The sequence below is a fragment of the Lactuca serriola genome, chromosome 9 (assembly GCF_051521515.1).
Source record: "Lactuca serriola cultivar US96UC23 chromosome 9, Lser_US96UC23_V15, whole genome shotgun sequence".
Classification (NCBI taxonomy): domain Eukaryota; kingdom Viridiplantae; phylum Streptophyta; class Magnoliopsida; order Asterales; family Asteraceae; genus Lactuca; species Lactuca serriola.
In genome coordinates, this window is record NC_136416.1 from 10906190 (window position 1) to 10927310 (window position 21121).

Genomic DNA, 21121 nt, shown 5'->3' on the forward strand with positions numbered 1-21121 from the left:
AGATCGTTTAATAGACAAAAAACATGAATATACTATGTGAATTGTGATTCCATAAATTGAATATACTCGAACCATAAATATATGTACAAACTCTTAGAAGATGCGTAATCTAGTTTATATTTTCAAATTATCTCTAAAAAAACTTAGGACCACGATGATATAAAAAGTGGAAACTTGAAAAGAAATGCAAGCCACAAAAAAACATTATAGAACACTTTAAAACCAATTTGAAGTCAACTACCAATATCATCTTCTATAGACACCTCACAAAATCGTGGGAGTCAACACTTCTTAGGTTTCTTAGGTGTTATTGAGGACCCGATACACAATTTTTGAGAAGAATCAACTTAAATAACAACCCGACCCGTCTAATTGTAAAAATCCAAAAACGACAATAAGAATCATAACAAATAAAATAATATAAAAAAATAGCTAACAATAACCGTTGAAAAACATATTTCCGTTGTAAAGAATATATTGATTGTAAATAACAATGTACTTTACCAGATGTAACTAACATGTTATAAACGATTGTAAATAAAATGGTTAACATATAACTTACATTTGTATCTATTGTACATTTCCTCTAAGTGTCTTGTATCTGTTAATGATTTGGGCTGACATCACTTTTGCATTTCTAAGATGGTTATCCTTCTGTAAACAATAGAAAAGGAGAAAAAGATCAAATTTTTATGCATATTGCAATATGAAAATTGATTTCTTTAATTAAAGTGAAAAAGACTTTTCATTTTTACCTTTAAGGGTAGAGGTAAATCCATAAGTTGTCAAATGTTTTGCAAGCTCTTCCTCAGTTGTAGTAAGGGGTTGTTATGGTCCTTAATCACAGAAAAGAACATACGTGGTCACAGAATCTACCGAAATTAACCAAACACTTTGGATATGTGAGAGAAGTTTGTAAAAAGTAAACTCCACGTAGGCACACCAACCCATGGATCCCTTAGCCATGTGGGGTTGGTTGAGAAAAAGAAGGCTAACCTAAGGGGTTCCATTGTCTAGGAGGTAAAGATTTGTCAACATATAAAAGGTCATTTCACCTGATCAATTTAGAAATACATCATAAGAAAAACTATCGAGAAAAATAACTATTTTGACAAAATATGGCAAACATACCTAATGTATCAAACTCTTTGGCAAGTTTAATAGCATCAGATGTTGCAATATCTTGGTTAGCAGGTGATATTGCTAGTATGATGGAAATCAACTGAAATTCAAACAACATTTAATGAGAAAAAAAAAAGAGATTCATGTTTAGGGTTGAGAATAAAATTACTTTGTTAACATAACTTCTAAACATCATAACAAATGTGTAAAACTTAAACATCCATGATGGTTTTGACTTCTAAGAAAGAGAGGTCAAAACTCACTTGAATCAGTAAGTACAGAGAGGAAATGAATTCGCAGTGACATTCACACCTTCTTCCCGATTCCAACAAATTAAAAGTGAATTCATAAATTCAAAAAAGTGCATTTTATGCAGCTAAAAAGTCAAGAAAAAAGTTTAAAAAAAAAACAATCACCTTCAGGTACTGTGCTAGCTCCTTAGCAAGTTTTCACTGCCCATAAGCATGAAAAGGGATATATATATATATATATATATATATATATATATATATATATATATATATATATATAAAGAAAATAAATTGAACTCTGGTAATATTTTATGGAGCTAATCATAAAAATGACCAAAAAATAGGAAGGTAACAACACGAATTATCATTTGTGTTATGCGTTTCTGTAAAATAATAAAGGTAAAATGTATTTAGGAGAAAAGAATAATCTTACATGAATAATAATACTTTTTTTTAAGAAATTTGCTGAGAATTTGGAAACCACAAACCACTATCATAAAGAAGTATATAATCAAACCTTTACTTGGTGCATCTTAATTGAAAATGAACTTTCAGAAAGAAGAGCATGGAGAAAAACAGGTAACCAGATACATGAGTTAAAGCATCCAATACTATAATCTCTAAATATTATTAAAAGAGAAACCTTATGACATCATCTTAAATAATCTGGACCCTTGATTGTATTTCAATCTTATTTTTTCCACCCTTAGATCAAATTGTTGACATCATCTTCCCCATATAGAATGTATTTAATTCCAATAAATGTTTTCAAATCGTCAAACAATAACTTACATTCGTTGAAATGGAATGTATTTAATTCCAATAAAAGCTTTCCATATTTTAAATCTTGAATTTCCAGTTATTAAGATTTTAATATGGTCAATTTTAAAAACATATTACTAACAAATAATTTCAATCAAAGCATTAATATCAACCATTAATATAAATCTGTTTATATTAGTAAACCATTAATATAAAATCTATTTTTATAAGGAAATCATTAATACCAAAAATTCAGATTCAAATTATCACATACATATACGATTCATCCTTCAATTCGCGGCTCACACTTATTTTCAATCGTTTCGTTTCTTCAAAAATTTTCCTATAACATCATTATTATTGCTTATAACTTTCATCAACATTCTCTGCTTCAAACATTCGCTCTTGTGCACTAGAAGGTCAGTACCTTCTTTCGCTTTTTATATTTTTTTCGATTCTTTTTTTGTTCCTATTTTGATTTTTTTGTCACAAATTACATGAAATCAGTTAACTATTTTTCTAAAACTTTTCAATTAAACAGAAAAAGATATTACGTACATTTAACAAAACATAAATTAACTATCTTGGGAACTGACATTAATTACGAAAATGTTACTTTTATATATTAGAGATGAGTTTGATTTTTTTTAATTTTTATGTTATAAGAATCCGGTTAATTTTGGCATAATTTTAAAATATCATTGAAATTATTATGTTTTTGTATATCATATCAACCTGCTTTTTTATTTTTATATAGTAACAATAAAAATTATAAATTTACACAACAAATATACATATTTTGAATTTTGTAATATTATTATACCTTAAAAAATACAACTCCCTCCAAAATAATTTTCGCCAGTAATTTCATCAATAATTTCATCAAATTTAAATTTGTATTTTCTTTATATAAATTTTTTTAATGATCCTGATTTTTTTTCCTCCAAAAGTATATCAAACATTTACGTCTTTGATAATGCTGCCCCATTATAATTATTACTTTCCAAAAATATATATCCGTTTAATGAGGAATTTGATTTAATGAAAGAAGTAAATGTTAATTAAAACGAGATATATATTCCATAATTATTACACGGGTTTATTAAAAAAAATTAATATCAAGTTGTAAACATTAAACATTTTTAAAGAGAAATTTCAGAATACATACAAACGATGATGTTGTACATTGAAATATAAAATTGAATAGACCGAAAAAAAAACTATTAAGACAGTCAATCTTGAAAATAACATAGTTATGAAAAATTATAAAGTAAGATAAAAATTACTCCGTATAAGATATTAGGAGATTTGTAAAAAGTACAATTAGTAAAAGCGTTACGGTAATTAGAAAAAATAAGATCGTTAAGATTAATAAAAATATAATATATAAACTAAATTATCATAATAGTAATGAAATGCCATTATTTGATATTTCATATAATTGAAAGATATATCAAATTACATTGATGATATACTAAAATTATTCAAAGTTGCACCAAAACTAATGCAAAGTTCTTGCGAACATCAAATAAATAAGAACAAACATAAAAGTTAGCACTTATATTCATAATAAATTTAAAATAAACCAATCATGATTTAGAAAAGAATCTCCATTGATAATATACTAAAATTAAATTCATATAACATTTAACATTCTATAAATTATAATATATAACTTTATTTGAATAAATGAAATAGTTGTCAATATTAAATGTAGTGGAAAAAACGGTATATTGGTTGTCAATATATGTTTAAATTAGGTAACATTATTATGGAATGAACTTCTAATTAAAATGTTTATAATTATATAACAATATCATAACTATATGGGACGAGGAAGGTCGTTCAACTAATAAAACAAAAAATATTGTCTATAAAGAGGTCATTCAATGATTATAAATATTTATCGTTTTCAATGTATTTTCTATACATTTCAATAATACCAATAACCATATATTTTTTTTATAATCCTTATTCAATATCTGTAAACGATTATATGTTTTTTTACGCGTTTCCCGTGTTTAACGCGGGCTATAATCTAGTATATAATTGAAATCCAAATAAAACGGAAACACTTCTAAAATTATCATTCTAAATTTTGAACGTGGGAAATTTGTGACGTGTATCAGAAACATAATTAAAACATGAATGAAAGAGTGGTGAGCATACCGGTTCTGCTTCTAGTGGGTTGATGTAAGTAATCTACGCCAAATCAGACCCTGCAGGCTGCATCACTTGAACTTCTAGAGTTAAGTAATATATTCAATCATCTGGTGTATAGGTTAATACTTCACCCAGAAATCGGACAAATGAAAAAGAGCCCTGATTAGAAAGAGGAACGATGTTCACCAACATTTTGATTATCTTCATATCCCTCACTCATCTCCACAAACTTTAAAAATAGAAAAAGTAAGACATAAATTAAGCATCTTCCAACCTGTAGATGGTAGGCTCTCAAGCGTCTAAAGGTAGTCTCTTTGGAAGCCTGTCAAACAGGCTGCGTGCAAGTCGAAAATTGATGCAGGAATCATGCCTCTTCAGGAAGGAGTAAATCGACAGTTGACAAAAATCAAATGAAAAAAATATTGAATCTAACGATTTACCTCACTAGTTGCAGAGGCGTCTAGATGATGAGAGCGACAATGGATGATATTGCCATTTTTATACATATTTTTAGGCAATTTTGATCTACATTTTTATTATTATTTTTGTTATCTACATAGAATTATAATACTTATAAGGATAAAATGTTATTTGTAGCCAAAGTGAAGTATTTTCGAAGAGAGGGACCGGATTTGACAATTTATGGAACATTGGAGACTTGAAGTATTAAAGATGAAGAAGACCACGAAATTTACAATAATCACGATGTGATCCACAAGGTCACGACGTGGTCTCGGTTTTTCCAGAAGATAAGTACGCGAAGAAAGAGTCCTTGCCGAACACGATTTACTCAAAGATCACGAAGTGAATCATTTGTCACGACGTGATCGGGGATTTTTGAGATAATATAAATACCTTTGCTCATTACGACTTGAAGGACTTTTGGCTGAAGAATAGAGTTCCAGAAGTCGATTTTAGCATAAGGAAAAGGTTTTGAAGAGGGTTTTCAACATAAGAGAGAAAAGGTCCACAATTAGTTTAGTTATTTGTTACTTATGAACATGTCTTCTTATACTTTGATTTGTGTTTATATGTTAGTTGCTATTATGAGTAGCTGAATCTAGCTACTCTTGTCTAGCTAGATGAAGCTTCTAACTTATGAATAGTGTAACACCCAAAGTCAGGAAGGCCAAGAAAGGAAAGGAAACCCTAAGTTTAAGGGACGACTCGTCGAGTCCAAGGAGGAACTCGGCGAGTCCGAGCGGGATCCGGGTCAAGGAGTAAGTGGCCGACTCGGCGAGTTGGCTAAGGAGACTCGGCGAGTCTGGTCTGAGCGAGGAAAACCTTAAATCCGGGACTTGGAGCCTATTTAAACGTCTCATTCTCTCCCCTAGGGTTCCTTTACTACCTCTCTCACCCAAAACACCGAACCCTAAGCCCCATTGTTGCTCATTCAAGCTTCCAAGCCATTTTTGGATGATTTGAAGGAAGAAGGAAGGGGGAAATCATTGAAGCTTCAAGGGTCGGCCTTAGATCCAGAGTTTGTGGAACCTTTCTGAGTTATTGAAGGTACTAAGTCGTTTCCTTCATTTAGATCTACTCTAGTTGTGAGTTTTGGGGCTTTTTAAGCCATGTTTAGATATTCATATGAGTTAGAAACCAGATCTGAGGTTGCTACTTCGGATCTAAATACATTTTGGCCTTGTGAAGCATAAAGTAACTACCCTTGAGTTGATTATAGAGCCTCATTGCCTTAAACCCTGGTTTATGGTGTGTTTAGCCTAGATCTCCTTCTCTACACGTAAAGTTTGCAACTTTACATGAGGAATAGGCTTGGGAAGGGTAGATCTACAGTTTGGAGTTCATGCATGACTCAAAAGTCCTCTGCATGTATGAAGATCTGAATGGACTTGGCGAGTCCTTTGAGTGGACTCGGCGAGTAGCATAAAGATTCGAAGGAACTCGACGAATGGGATGAACAACTCGTCGAGTCGGATGAAGATTGCCTTGGACTCGGCGAGTCGGTTCTTGGGCTCGGCGAGTCAAGTCGTGGAACCCCAAACCCTTCAAGTTGAGACTTGAATCAGTGAGTCGAGTGGAGACTCGGTGAGTTGGACAGGTCAGGACTCGGAAATTGGTAGACTCGGCGAGTCGAGTCGCGATTGGAAGGACTTTGAGCATATGAACTCGGCGAGTCATTAGGTAGACTCGGCAAGTAGGGTTGACCTGGAAGGTTGACTTTGACTAGGACTTTGACTTTGGCCAGAGTTGACTTTGTTGACTTTTGAGAAGTCGGTTAGGCTAAGTGTTATATTGATATTGGTAGCTCGGGGAGCTAGCGGAGCAACGGTTCAGAGAATTGGGGGTCAGCATCCAGAAGGCTATCAACAAGTTCAACAGTTCGAGGTGAGTTTCCTTTTGTGTGAATGGGTCTAAGGCCATAATGTCGGCCCATGTAGTTATGAGTAGAAGACCCGGGGGTTAGCCCTAGGCACAGTATGCTAGTATGATATTCAGGACGAGGTCCATTGATAGCGGGCGGGTGCCCAAGGAATGGTTTTTATGATAGTTTATACTTGTTGTCTCTGTGATACATGTATGTGCCTGGTAGGGAGGTGAGTGTGGGCAAGGTCCCGTACCTCACCAATAGCAGAGTGTGGATGGTGTTCCACATCTCATTAGCAGCAGAACAGGGGCGAGGCCCAAGTTAGGGAAGGAGTGAGTGTGGGCTGGGCCCGTATCTCACTACCAGCAGGAGCATGGACGGGGTTCCATGACTCATCAGTAGCAGGACAAGGGCGAGGCCCAGGATAGGCGAGGCCTTAGGACAGGATCTGTTTGCATGTGTTTAGTTTATGAATTGCGATATGTTTATGTGCTATTATATGTTAGCGGGCGGGGCCCAATGACAGGCGAGGCCTAAGTGAAACAGATTTGTATCCGAGCGGGGCTCGAAGCCAGGCGGGGCCTGGAGCGTTGGGGCCGTTGTAGCGGGCGCGGCTTGAGGCAGGGGGCGAGGCCCAGGATAGCGGGCGTGGCCAAGTATGTGAAGTATGTGGTTATGCATGGTATGTGGTAGGGTGGGGAACTCACTAAGCTTCGTGCTTACGGTTTTCAGTTTTGGTTCAGGTACTTCCGGTAGCGGAGGGAAGAGCTCGGGGTGATCGCATGGCACACACCATAGATTAGACAATCTGGGAATGTTTTACTCTGATAACGAACATGTATTTTGGAAATTAATACTCTGATTATGTTTTTGATTGATGATTTTGCTTAAAGTAATGTTTTATTAAAAGAAATTTTTAGTCTTGAATTTTGGGACGTTACAAATAGCTTAGACTTATATGGATTTATTTAGTTGGTGAGTTGCTTGTGTTTGATTTATTGTTACCTAGCATGCTTATGTATGTTGCTTTAGTTGCTTAAATTCATGTTCTGTGTAGCTTAGTGACCATTAACTGCATGAACTCTATAACCTGGTAATTTAGTGAACATTAAATTGCTAGAGCTAGATCAATCAAAATCTTAGTTAGTAATTGAAGTAATTAATTTAGTTGTGCTAGAGAACATAGATTATGACCATAATTGTGTTTGCATAATAAATCTTACATAGTATATTCATAAACATAATTGGTTTTGTGTTTAATTGTGTGTGACCATACATAGTTATACATGAATTAATTAAGTATTGGTAAATTTAGACCTAAATTACTAATATAACAATAACCAACTTAACAATAACAAGTTTGATTTTGGGTCAAACTTGAGGATTTTGGACTGTTGAATGAGATTTTATATGGTTTTGGTGTTAGTGGGTTCGCGGGTGCAAGCAATGCAGAAAAATGGATTGTATCGCAGTGTTTTAGAGTTTTCGATTAAGGTGAGTTTTCCTCATTGTGCTTGTGGGTCGAAGGCACCAATGTCGACCCACTAGATTATGTATCCTAGTATATAGGATATTGTTATGTTGTAGTGATCTGTTAGATTTGTATCCTGGTATATAGGATGTTGCTATGCGGTAGTGATCTGTAGATCTGTCTATTCGTCTGCTGACTAGTTATATGTTTATCTGATGCATATGTTGATATAGGTGTTGTTTGTTTTTTTAAGCCAAAATGTCTGCAGTCTGCGGACCACATCTGCAAGCGTCTGCGACAGAAGAGGTGGACAAAATGTCTGCAATCTGCAATAAGAAGAGTGTTTGTTTTTAACGTCTGTAGTTGCTGAAATAAACTGATTTTTCAAACTTAATTTCATGTCATAAACATAAAAAAAGCATTTTCAGCAGGGATTGGAGGCGATGAAGAGGAAAAGAAGATAGGCGATGTTTTATATTTGGTTTAGGTTAAAATGTGGCGCAAAGACCATTGAAGACAGTGGCTCATGTTTGCGCCAGGAAGACCTCGCGTATATATTTTTTGATCTGCGCACTTCCAAAAAACAAACACTATGTAAGGTCATATGTTTGAGCGTTGTCTGCGCAGCGCAAACAACCGTGATTGCATAGATCTGCACAAAAAAAGAAAACCAAACAACCCCATAGTGTGGTTGGGTTGAGACTGTACTACTTTGTGTTACCAGTCAACAATCTCGATGCAATCCAATCGGGAGTTTGTGGGCCACGACAATCCAATCGGAAGGTTATAGGCCAAGGGTAATCTGACCGGGAAGTTGTGGACCCAATATGTAGTATGTGTGACAATCCAACCGTGAAGTTGACCGGTAACCGTGAAGAAAAAGTTAGGCCATAAAGACTACCCAATTCATTATCCAACATGTGAAATTACAACGGTGTGATTTCTTTAGATCCAAAAGCGCCCTTAATCATAAATCGAAAATCAATAAACAAAAAAATCTGTGAAATTAAAGATTGCCAGCTGAAACAATTAATTTGAAAATTGAAATTTAAAAAAATCATCAATGAAGCTATCTGAGAAAAAACATTCTGAAAATTGAAATTAAAAAAAAAAAATCATCAACGAAGTTATTCGAGAAAATACATAATGAACTGACTTTACGCAAACCGTAGCAACACTCTTTTTCTTCATAGAGTTGATGATCGCATCCCCATGAAATCCATAAATTAGTTGATGAAAAGCAAACGGAAATTGAAGATATCATGTGAAATGTACCGATTGTCAATACAACACTTTCATTTACATGTCTAAAACCCTAATTTTTAGAATGGAACGGCGAAATTAGAAAAACCCAGTGAAAATAACATCGACTAATTCCTCTTACCTCCATCGGAAGCTGGTGGCCATTCCTGTCTTCCGGAGACACCGATAGTGATTAGGCAGAGGAGGAGGACGGTGCTGAAGGGAGGTAGGAGGTGGAAGCATCGACAAGAACAAATATGGAGGTAGCAGGTAGAGGCGGTGACTATACTCTGCAATCGAAAGCATGTTCTTCAAAAATCGATTAATATGCGTATGAGGCGATGGGAAGTCGGTGTAACAGATGAAGTGACAAAAATCAATAACTAAAGGGCAGAAACTGTCAAACCCTTAAATAAATGTGGTCAAGACTTAAATTGGGTAAACTTTACTGTTCATTAGAGTCCCTTAGATTTAATAAAGAACGAAGAGGGAGGTAGCAGGTGGAGGCGGTGGCTATGCTCTATTGAAAGCCTGTTCTTCAAAAACAGATAAATATGCGTATGAGGCTGTGGGAAGTCGATGTAACTGATGAAGTGACAAAAATCAATAACTGAAGGACAGAAACTGTCAAACCCTTAAATAAATGTGATCAAAACTTAAAATGAGTAAACTTTACTGTTGATTAGAGTTCCTTAGATTTAACAATATATATATATATATATATATATATATATATATATATATATATATATATATATACACTAGCCGTTTACCCGCGCCAAGCGACGTGGGCGAATAATGTTTTCAAAAATTAGTTTCGAGGGAGGATTAGTTCTTTTGCAAAATAATTTATTACATAATTGATTGTGGATTATTAATTGTGCAACAATTTTTTATACACCACATTTAATGTATAAACTTCGCTGCATTTAAATTGTTAATCAACCTTCGATTATAGACTTACCTTTAAGGGCAATACCTTTATAGTTAAATATTTTGGATAAGAATAATTGAAATGACAACTATATCTTATTTGTTGGAATCAAGTCCATTTTTTTAAATAAAATTATTATACATTAGATTATGTTATTTTGAACCAAAATTTAGTTAACATTTGAAAAAAAATTATAAATAAATAATATGTAAGCAATATAATATAAATTATATTAATGTTGAATAATGAGTCCGACTGTCCGATATAAAATAATTTAGAGGTATTCAAAACCGGATATCCGAAAATTCAGATGATACCTTTTTAGTATCCGAATGATCTATGTCTAAAAATTCGAATATATGGAATTTAGTATATTAGGTGTGTCAAACACAATCATCATCGAACCCATTTGTGTAAGCCACCTTTTCTTTTACTATTTCTATTTTGATGTAAAAAAAATATTTAAAAAATAATTAAAAAAATGTTGTATAAACGTAAATCAAAAAAATATAATACTCATGCTCATCCCTATTAATCGCCTTTTCCATTTTAATGCTGAACTTGTTAAGAAAATAGTTTAAATTTTGTTTCTTTAATAGGTTATATCTCAAAGAAAAAAGTAAATACAATTTAAAAGTTAGAAAAAAATACCGAATTTATAACAAACAAAAGGAATATTATTTTTGGTAATTTATAACAAACAAAAGGAATATTATTTTTGGTAAAGGGGCAAAGCCTTATTATTTATTTTCAAGTGGTCAGCTTCTAAGCAATAGACATATTTTATAGTTTAGTAAATAATAAAATACAATAGATAGTTACAATCACCAAGTTGCTATTACAAAATTTTGTTTTCTACTACCAAAAAGCATATCATTCCATTTAACTTGTATATAATAAAAAAATGAAAAGATATTGAAGTAAAAACCGAGTCGTACCTGACTTATTTTGTTCAAAAGAGCAAACATTCATGCAAATGAAATACTTTTTTTGTATTTCTGTAAGAAGGCAACTTTTTCGTAACAAACCATAGCCCAAAACGTTGAGTACATAAAAATCTTGTAGAGTAAAATATGTAACGTTTATACAAATGTGATACTAAGGGCATCCACATTCCACAATGAGGGTTCAAGGAAAAAACTGTGTTCATAACTTTTCGAAAGCATCCTTTAGAATGATAACCAATCACATATAAAGTGACAGAAATAAAGTTGCAATGTAAGGACTTGATATTTAAGTGTTCAAAAACAACTTATTACATATAAAAAAATTGAAGGACTTGATATTTAAGTGTTCAAGTTTGTTCTCCGTTATTTATTGGCTTATTGGAATGATAAGGAGCATCTTTGGGATTAGATCCCTCTCACCATGTGATAAGTAGTAGCGGAGGGTACACATTTCTTCCTGAACACCAAACCAATATAAATTATGGATTACTAACGCCAACCATATCTTATATACTCTACATTAATGGTAAATACTATCAATGTGGGACAGTAAAAAAAACAGAGTTGCACAATTTGAATATATCAACTAAAAAAGTATAAAAACTAAAATTTATTAAATCAATGTACCTTAATTCTCCTTCCCAGCAACACATAGGTTAAAAACAAAAACTTAAAAATAAATTATGGCATTTTGTTTATCTTAGCCTAGAAATCTACAATTCCATAAAAGAACATAAACAGAGGGTTAAATGCAAGAAACCATGATATCCTACATCAATCTATTTCTATTACAACATCATACTCTCAATCTTTTTTTTTCTTAGTAAACCATTATTTTTTTAAAGCAATAACTAGATAATTGTAAGTAATATCATTCATTTATAACAATATAATAAAATAATAAACTTTTGATTTCAAAGTACAAAGAGGACAAAATGATGAAGCTTTTCATTTTAATCGCTTGCAATAAAAAATGATATTTCTCCATCAGATGTAAAGTTGATAAAAAATAAAGAGGACAAAAGAAGAAAATAACCTTGGGAGACAAATAATTAAAGTGATATGCTTCTGTGATTCTTCATTCAATGATCAGTTTAATCCAAAAGTCCATCCCAATATTGAAAATAGTCAACGTACATCCTGCAATTTAAATACAAACTTTCATAAACCAACCTAACACAAAATAAGCTAATCATACCTCAGAACCTAATGGATTTTTAACATTCAAAGTCACAAAAGACCAAATTTGTTGAAAATGTGTTTTTTCAAGATATCAAATAAAGGTTGATTTAATGCATCTTTGTCCATTTCAATAAAAAAACCCACAAAAACCTCAAAAGAGAAATACATGAACCAATTGTTCATTATGACAAACCAAGATAACATGAAAGAAGCTTTGAATAGACAACTCTAACTCCTTACTGAATAACAGGATGCATCTATTTTAAATTACCTCAAAAAGAGAATGCATCCATAACTTCAACATATTTCTTTGTCTGAACATGGCTTGGGATACGTAGGGATTCCTTATACAGAGCTGATCAAGAGCACGTGGCTTCAATTATATGGATTTTGACCTATTTCAAAAATACTTTACTAAGCATGGATATGTTTAAAGGATAAACTTGCAAAAAAAAATATCAAATTGACAACAAAAGCAACAAAGCTGGGAACCAACATTGTACAAAAAGACATAGATAACTCACTCAAACTTAAAAAGTTCCTATTAGAAAACAAAAAACAAACCTGGAAACCAACATCGAACAAAGCCCCTGGTTTCTTTTCTACAATGAAAAATCATCAACACCCACACATCCAACATAAAAACATATAAAAAGACACGGAAAACTCAAAATGAACATCAGGATAACCCGGAACAAACAAATTAAACACACAAACTATGCCATCTTTGCATTATGTATTCTATTTTATAGCCTTTGCATTACTTGGTGATTATCATCAAAATGACCACAACTACGCCATCTTTGTTGTGAAGATAACGAAAGTGAACAATAAAATCTTACTAACTTACTATTTAGAACATAATCAGGCTTCATTTGTTGGAAAGAAAGACCAGGTAATGGCTGAGAAAAAAAAGACAATCTTTAAGACATTTGACAAAAAAAATCAAAATTAACAAAATTCATTATCAACATAAACATAATCTTTAAGAGATTAGACAAAGAAAAGAATGAACTAACCCAAAGAGCTTGATATGGTTGGAGTTGGGTCTATTAATGTTGGGATTGGTTACTTTGAGATTAGAAGGATGGAATATTGGAATTGTCATCCCCATGCTTGTTGAATCGTTTGCATATGGATCATCCACAATATGCTAAGGGCACCTTCACATCAACCATTATTTTCCATGGATTTTTACTGTTCCTTTCCTATCTATTTACTTCATCATTAACCTGTAAATGGGAGGAATGGAAATTAGACACTGGGGTAAATTTACAGACTTAACGCACCATGGTAGAAAAGCAAGGTAGATCCATCATACATCACTTCTTTTTTCCCTGGTTAAGTTTAAGATGAACAAATTAGAAATTGGTGTTTAAAAGGTTGTTAATAGCCTCATCTGCATGCTTTCCTACATAATATAACCTCCAACAAACTAAACCCATAAATTAACCAACCCAAATTGAAGAATTTAGCAAAAGTCATGGATTTGACTATTATTAGGAACGTGTGATTAGAGTTGAATGTGTACCTATTATCGAGGGTTTATACTCCCAAAAGATCGCTGAGGTTTGCTAAGAATCGAACGAAAAGGTTGACTTCCAGGGTCGCGACATCGACCAAAGGGTGGTTGATCGTGGCAGCGGGATAGGGTTAGGGTTACTCGTCTTGATAGAAGGTAGAAGTGGCGGACACCGGTGACGGAAAAGGTAGACTTCCAGGGCATCGATTCTGTCTTTGGTGGAGACAGGTGGTGGTACGCTGCTCGTGTGTGATGTTGTCGGGAGTCAGGGAAGAACACGTTACGTCGTGAGGGTGAAGAGATAAAGAGAGAAAGATGAGATTTGGTTTGATGGCGGTTGTCGTGTGCGAGATTAGGGTAACATACCGTGTAATAGGTATATCATGTACATAATATTATTGTAAATGATGCAGTAGGTATTGTACTCTTAATTTTTAAGAAATAGGCAATATGTTTAATAATATCGTATATATATATATATATATATATATATATATATATATATAGTTAGGTTATATTGTTTCCAGTAACTATTGTGTGCCAGAATGCACAGATCTGGACCATCGGATGAATAGAATCAACAATCATGATCTGAGGGTCTATGATATTACAATAGGGTAGCATGTATCATATAATCACACAATTTTTATCAAAATGATATTTTGGACAATTAACTACATTTATAAAAGGAAATTTTCGGATTTTTAGGGATGAGTAATTCTCCTAATTTAAAAAAATCTGAATTTTTTAATTAATTCAATTTCAATTTTTACCGATTTTATTCTATCAGAATATTTTTTTTTGTTAGAATGATACTCTTTCAGAATTATATTCTAATAGAATATTACTGAAGAAAAACAAAATTCATGAATAAGATGTTCAAATAACAAACATTCTAATATATTCTTATACATCCGAACTTAAATACAAATTCATACATATTCTTACAGACTAAAAGTCTTATACATTTTAATATAGTTATAAAAATTCTAAAAGAATACAAACAAAAATGAATAACATTCTTAAAAAAAATAACAACATTCCGCTAGAATACTATCGTGTGCCATGTTTTCTTCTTGAATTCTTGAATTCTGAAACAATATTGCTGTTTTTGGATGTTGAATCTTGAAATTCTGAAAAAATATTGTTGTTTTTCTTCATTCTTTGAGAATGAAGTATCATATATATTTTTTTTCATAAGTTTCCTCATCATTCCTGCATCATCCTATCAACTACACTTTAAGCCTACAAATAATTAATTGCAATGCTTTCAGAATACAACAAAAATATTCTTACAGAATAAACTATTCTTGCAGAATAAAATATAATCATTTTACTTGGAACAAGGGGAAAAAGGTTAATAGAAAACTCAAGTAAGGATTGAAAGAAAAAGAAAAATCAGTGAATAAATCAAATGGAAAATCCATGTGAATAATCGTAAATCATTAGCATTCAGATGAAGAATTGCAAGCAATCAATAAGTAGAAAAATCGAAAATCAAATATTACAGTGAATAATGGAAGAATTGAGTAGCCGCGATGAAGTTTTAACTTATATTCTTATAGAATTTATAACATATTTTTTTTCAAAATAAAAACACCTAAATAACGTAACTACACATATTAACGTCAATTCTAAAAGAATATTTCAATTTTGTTTCTTGCTTAAACTTAAATTCCATAAGAATTCTAACATAATTATAATAACTCGTTAATCACAATAATCAACAGATTTTATAAATCACAACGAAGAGTTTTTTAAAACAAAATCAAATGGGATATATTATAAGTTTTAATGAAAATAAAGCCAACCAAAATGCCAGTACTTTTACGTATGAACATTGATCATCCATTTATCCAACCAACATAAAATTTCGACTAAAAATACAAAAGTTTTAAATACTTATACAGTAAATAGCAAAACATTACCTACACCTGCTTTATTAGCTTTACTATGCCGTAGAAATCAATAAACTACAAAATCATTTCCTTCGATTAATGGAAAAGAGAGAATAATAGTGGTGTAATGTCCCACCATGCGAAATCAGAAAAACTAAACCACATATTGTGTGACAACCCGATATTTCAACTCTTTGTAATGACCTAAAAAGTCAAATATTGTAACCACTTTTGAGTTAATAAAATTAACTTTGATAATAAAATGTCCAAAAAGTTCTATTTAAATTCCTTTTATGTTTAAATATCATTAAACCATGATCGTACGTAAAAAGAACGCCCAAATCCGACTTCGTATATTGAAGTTATGATTTTTCCAAGTTCGGCTTAGCAACAGACAACTAAAAACTCGAATTGGAGATCGAGCGACTTTTGGCCAGAATAACCTAAACGAGAATCGAAGGTCTCGACAATGGTATTTCAGCGGTAAAAAGTCTGGCAAAAACCGACGTCAGATAAAGAAGTTATGAATTTTTAAAGAAATTCCTTAATCACGACATTTTATAAAATAAATAATAAAAATAATTTCGGAATTTGCCAACGGAATCTAAACGAAAGTTGTAGAGCGTAGTCTCACCTACGCGTGGATATAAAGACCATCGAAAACGGAGTTCGTATGAAGAAGATATGATTTTTTGAAGTTTATTAAATAAATTATATATAAAAATAAATCAAAAATCCGGTAATATCCGAAGGAGGAGTCAGCGTCCTCATCCGAGTTACGCACTGCGTAACCCAGTACGCCCCGCGTACCCGAGGGCCTTGGTCTCGGTCCGTCCACGTCGCCCCGAGCGAAGCAGTCGAGGACTCGGTCACGGGTGACGCACGAGTACGCACTGCGTACGAGCGTACACCCCGCGTATCGAGGCCTCTCAACCCCTATAAAAGGGATGCGAGGGTTTCCGGAAAACTTGCTCATTTCTTCTCATTTCTCTTGCGTTTTGCCTCGTTTTCCATGCCCGTTCAAACCCGAAGCCCTGGTCATTTTGCTCAACTCCCGAAGGTCGATTTTACTCCCGAGATTCTCGAGAATCCCGAGAAAAATCCGTTTCCCGAGACGAAACTCTGCCCGGTTTTCCATCTCGCTATCTTCAAACTTTCAAGTGAGTTCATACCCCTTAATTAACCTTTTAAATGTTCTATAAATGCTTTTATATGCTTTCAAGGGGGGAATACAAGTAAAACACACGAGTATTATCATGTGTTACATAAAGAATTATTTTATATGCTTTTATATATATCCAAATCACATGTGATTTATAAACTTTATAGGAAACTTTCATATATAAAATATGTTACGATAGCATTCTATCTTTTGAAATATAAATTGTTCTAATGCATGTATAAACTAAACATTTTCTTAGATTATATGTATATTTGTCTATCTTAGGCTCTACAAAAATCTATGCTTTCATAACAAATGATTTTTTTTCTAGGTATTTCTAAACAAACGAGACACACTTTTAAAACTATAATAGGTATAGTTTTACGAACAAATTTCTAACTCTTACGTACAAGAAACATGAGTTTCAAGAAGTCACTTTCATATACAAGAACAAACGAAACATTTTAAACAAGTAGATCTGTTTTTATACCATGGTTTTTGTGAGACACTAACTTCACGTACGTTCGAGTACACATTTCAAGTCCTGTATTATATACCAGAATCCCTTGGAGGGGGAGCATGGTGTTTGAAACGACCCAAAAATACGACCCAAAAATTTTCATTTTTTTCAATATAATCAAAACCATAATATGAGTAGCATAACATAAAAACATACGCGATGTATCCCAATCATAATAAAATACTGTGCGGAAAACTGTATCATACTACATCAAATCCAAAACAACTAAAACCATCCCCAGGATAAAAGCTAAGCTGTGGTGTGTGCGATGCTGTCACCCCGAGCTCTTCCCTTTGCTTGCGGAAGTACCTGAAACCAAAACTGAAACTGTAAGCACGAAGCTTAGTGAGCTCCCCCAAAATACCACATACCATACAATAACATATAACACATATTGGGCCTTGCCCACTGCATCGGGCCGAAGCCCGGAAACTGCATCGGACCGAAGTCCGGAACTGACTGGGACCTTGTCCCCTGCATCGGACCGAAGTCCGGAACTAACTACATCGGACCGAAGTCCGGAACTAACTGCATCGGACCGAAGTCCGGAACTAACTGGGACCTTGTCCCCTGCATCGGACCGGAGTCCGGAACTAACTGACTGAACATATCATAGCATATCAACTAGCATGAACACATATACTGCATACTACATCGAGCCGTAGCCCGGAACACATAACACGTAACACATAAAACATAGCACATAAATCCTGTCTGAGCCACGAAGGCATCAAACATACTAGCTGCTACATCGGACCGAAGTCCGGAAACTACTGCTAACTGGACGGGCCGACATTGTGGCCTTAGACCCGTCCCTACTTGAAGGAAACTCACCTCGTAAGCTGGCTGCTGAGTGTGTGGCTCGGGAAACTAACGGCTGCTGCTCCTGAATCTCCTCGGCTACAAGTCCATAAGCACACTCAATCAAATACTAAACACTGCACTTGGGGTAAAATGACTCTTTTACCCTTGGTCAAAGTCAACTCTCTTTGGGCTGACTCGCCGAGTTGGGCCACCCAACTCGCCGAGTCCTACTCTCACTTCTCAGTTCTACACGCTGCTACTCGTCGAGTGTGGCATCGACTCGACGAGTACCCTCTTGATCCAAGAACTCAGACAATCTTCATCCGACTCGCCGAGCCGTATGAACAAACTCGACGAGTTGTTCATGATCCTAAGAAGATTGCCTTGGACTCGCCGAGTTGTATGAACAACTCGCCGAGTCCCTCCATCACTGAGTCTACCCTCAACTCGCTGAGTCCACTCTCTAACTCACTGGATTCACTCGACACTGATCAAAATGAAGGACTCGGGAACTCGCGACCCAACTCGCCGAGTCGTTCTTCCCGACTCGCCGAGTTGCCGCCATGCAACTGACTTTTACTCGATTTTGTTTGAATCCAACACATACAATTGATAGATCTGAGTCCAATAAGCTGATTTACCACGTAAAGTTTCCAACTTTACGTGCACAACCTCATGAATAAGGGAAATAAGGCTAAAAGATGCATAAAATGGGTAGATCTATGGTTAATATGCAAAGTAACTCCAAAAAGACAGTAGATCTGGGCTCTACAACACCCCATCATTCAGATCTAAAGATATCTCGACTTATTAAGGCATTCATGCAAACATAAGGCTTGGAACAAGCATCAACTAGCTCTTAGGAGAGCCCTAATGGAAGTTTAAAGCATATAACAAGAGGGGAACTCCGAAAATACCTCAAATAACTCAGATTTGCCCTTGGATCTTTGCACTACAACTCTTCTCCTTGCTTCTTTCTTCTTCTCCTTCTTCACACCTTCACAAAATGGCACCAAAAACACTTATAAGCTCTCAAGGGAGGATTAGGGTTTTCTCACTGTGTTCTCAGGGTGAGGGAGGCGAGAATGGGGCTATAAGGTGGTTTAAATAGTGGGCAACCCGGGGATTTAGGGTTTCACCCAGACGGATGGACTCGCCGAGTCCAGGATATGGACTCGCCGAGTCCCCGGCTCACGCGTGCTCGCAGCCGCGACCCTACTCGGCGAGTCAGGCTATGAACTCGTCGAGTTCCTCTTGCAAAACTTACAACAATTACCAAGGAATTAACATACCGGAAACGGGTCGTTACAGTGTTTGTGTATAGATCTATACGGGCTTGACAACCCGCGCCCTGACTGTTAGCTACAGTCCACCATTTGGGTGACAAAAGTCATAACATTCCAACGCCTGAAGAACGTTGTGTATAGGCATTCCGAGTCAATAGTATGGTTATAAAACTCACATGGGGTATTAAAAATGCATTGATTTACAAGGTTTTCAAACACATTGGTTATTTTACACTTACATACATTTTAGAAACAAACATTGGTCTTGAGAGAAGGCTACTTTTATACTAGTAGAAAATATAGAATTTTCTAAACACAAACAAACAAGGACAAAACATTTCATTTCATACAAACATTGTGTTAGACATTAAAGACTTTTAATTTATTCTAACAGAATGTACTCGAGTCACTTGATCAAGTATTCCCCGAGTCACCTGATCCAAATTATCGACTTAATCTAATTATAATGACTACATTGTAGCTAACATAGATGACATTACTTTGGAAAAAGGTCAGCTTATTACAAGCTAGAATGTGGTAAATATGACAGTTCAAAGATCACAAATGTTTCTAAAGAAAGAGTGCTAAAAATATAGCTGTAACATCGCATGTTCGAAGGACTATAACCCAGCCAATATTAATCAAATTGAAATGACTTCTGAACCTAACTTGTAGCTAACACCAAGGAGAATATGCAGAAACAAATTTCAGATCATTCCAAGCTAGTATGAGAGGGATATGATAGTTCAAATATTACAAAAAAAATGACTGAAATATTTGATTCAAGCATTTTAACAAACATTTGGCGGGCAAAATCAGATGCACAAATCTTTATACTCCATTTGATGAAACATACAACATATGTAATTAATAAAAACATGAATGTAACTAAATTTACAAAAAAGAGTGTATACCTTCAAATACTAACAAGTAATTTGTATTATCAAGAGTACGGAATTACTTCAAATAAATCAAATTAAATCATCATGTTTATGGAATAACTAGTCATAAGCAAAGTCAAAATCACTTCTTGAAAGCATGTGTCAGCATTGTTTTCCATGGTGGGCCTGTTTATTGGATTGTGTTTCAAAAAATGGAAATGGAAGGGGAGCGAGAGATAAGATAGGGCTGAGGAGACAAAATAGATAATAGAGTGTATACCTGGAAGTCGGCTATCTCCAAATTGAAGCTTGGAAGCAGATAAGTACTCGTATGCTATCCTCTTTAAAAAAAAGCTTCGATGGAGGATGGGGAACAGGGTATACAGATGAATGAAAAACAAAAAGCCCTAATTTTTAGCTTCAATTTGCAGGAAGTTCAACAACCTCTTGTCCACTATGAATTGATGGAGCACCTTCTTCTTAACGAGGGTGAGCAGAAACATAAACGGGTAGTGAAGGACAGTTGGTGAAGACGATAGTTGAGGAGGTGGCTATCTCATGGTTATACGTTTCGGCTATGGTGGGTGAAGAAGATAATCGTATTGGAGTTTGATGAATACTCTGATATAGAATTAGGGTTATGAAGAT

General features: G+C 34.2%; 1 long non-coding RNA gene across 1 annotated transcript; it reads right to left on the reverse strand.

The window, feature by feature from the left end:
- Window positions 1-11321: 11321 nt before the first annotated feature.
- Window positions 11322-13733, reverse strand: LOC145073929 (uncharacterized). The gene is made up of 3 exons (XR_013691605.1): window positions 12672-13733; window positions 12255-12358; window positions 11322-11675 (listed from the first exon to the last, which is right to left on the reverse strand). It is a non-coding gene; the product is annotated as an uncharacterized LOC145073929 (long non-coding RNA).
- Window positions 13734-21121: the final 7388 nt, after the last annotated feature.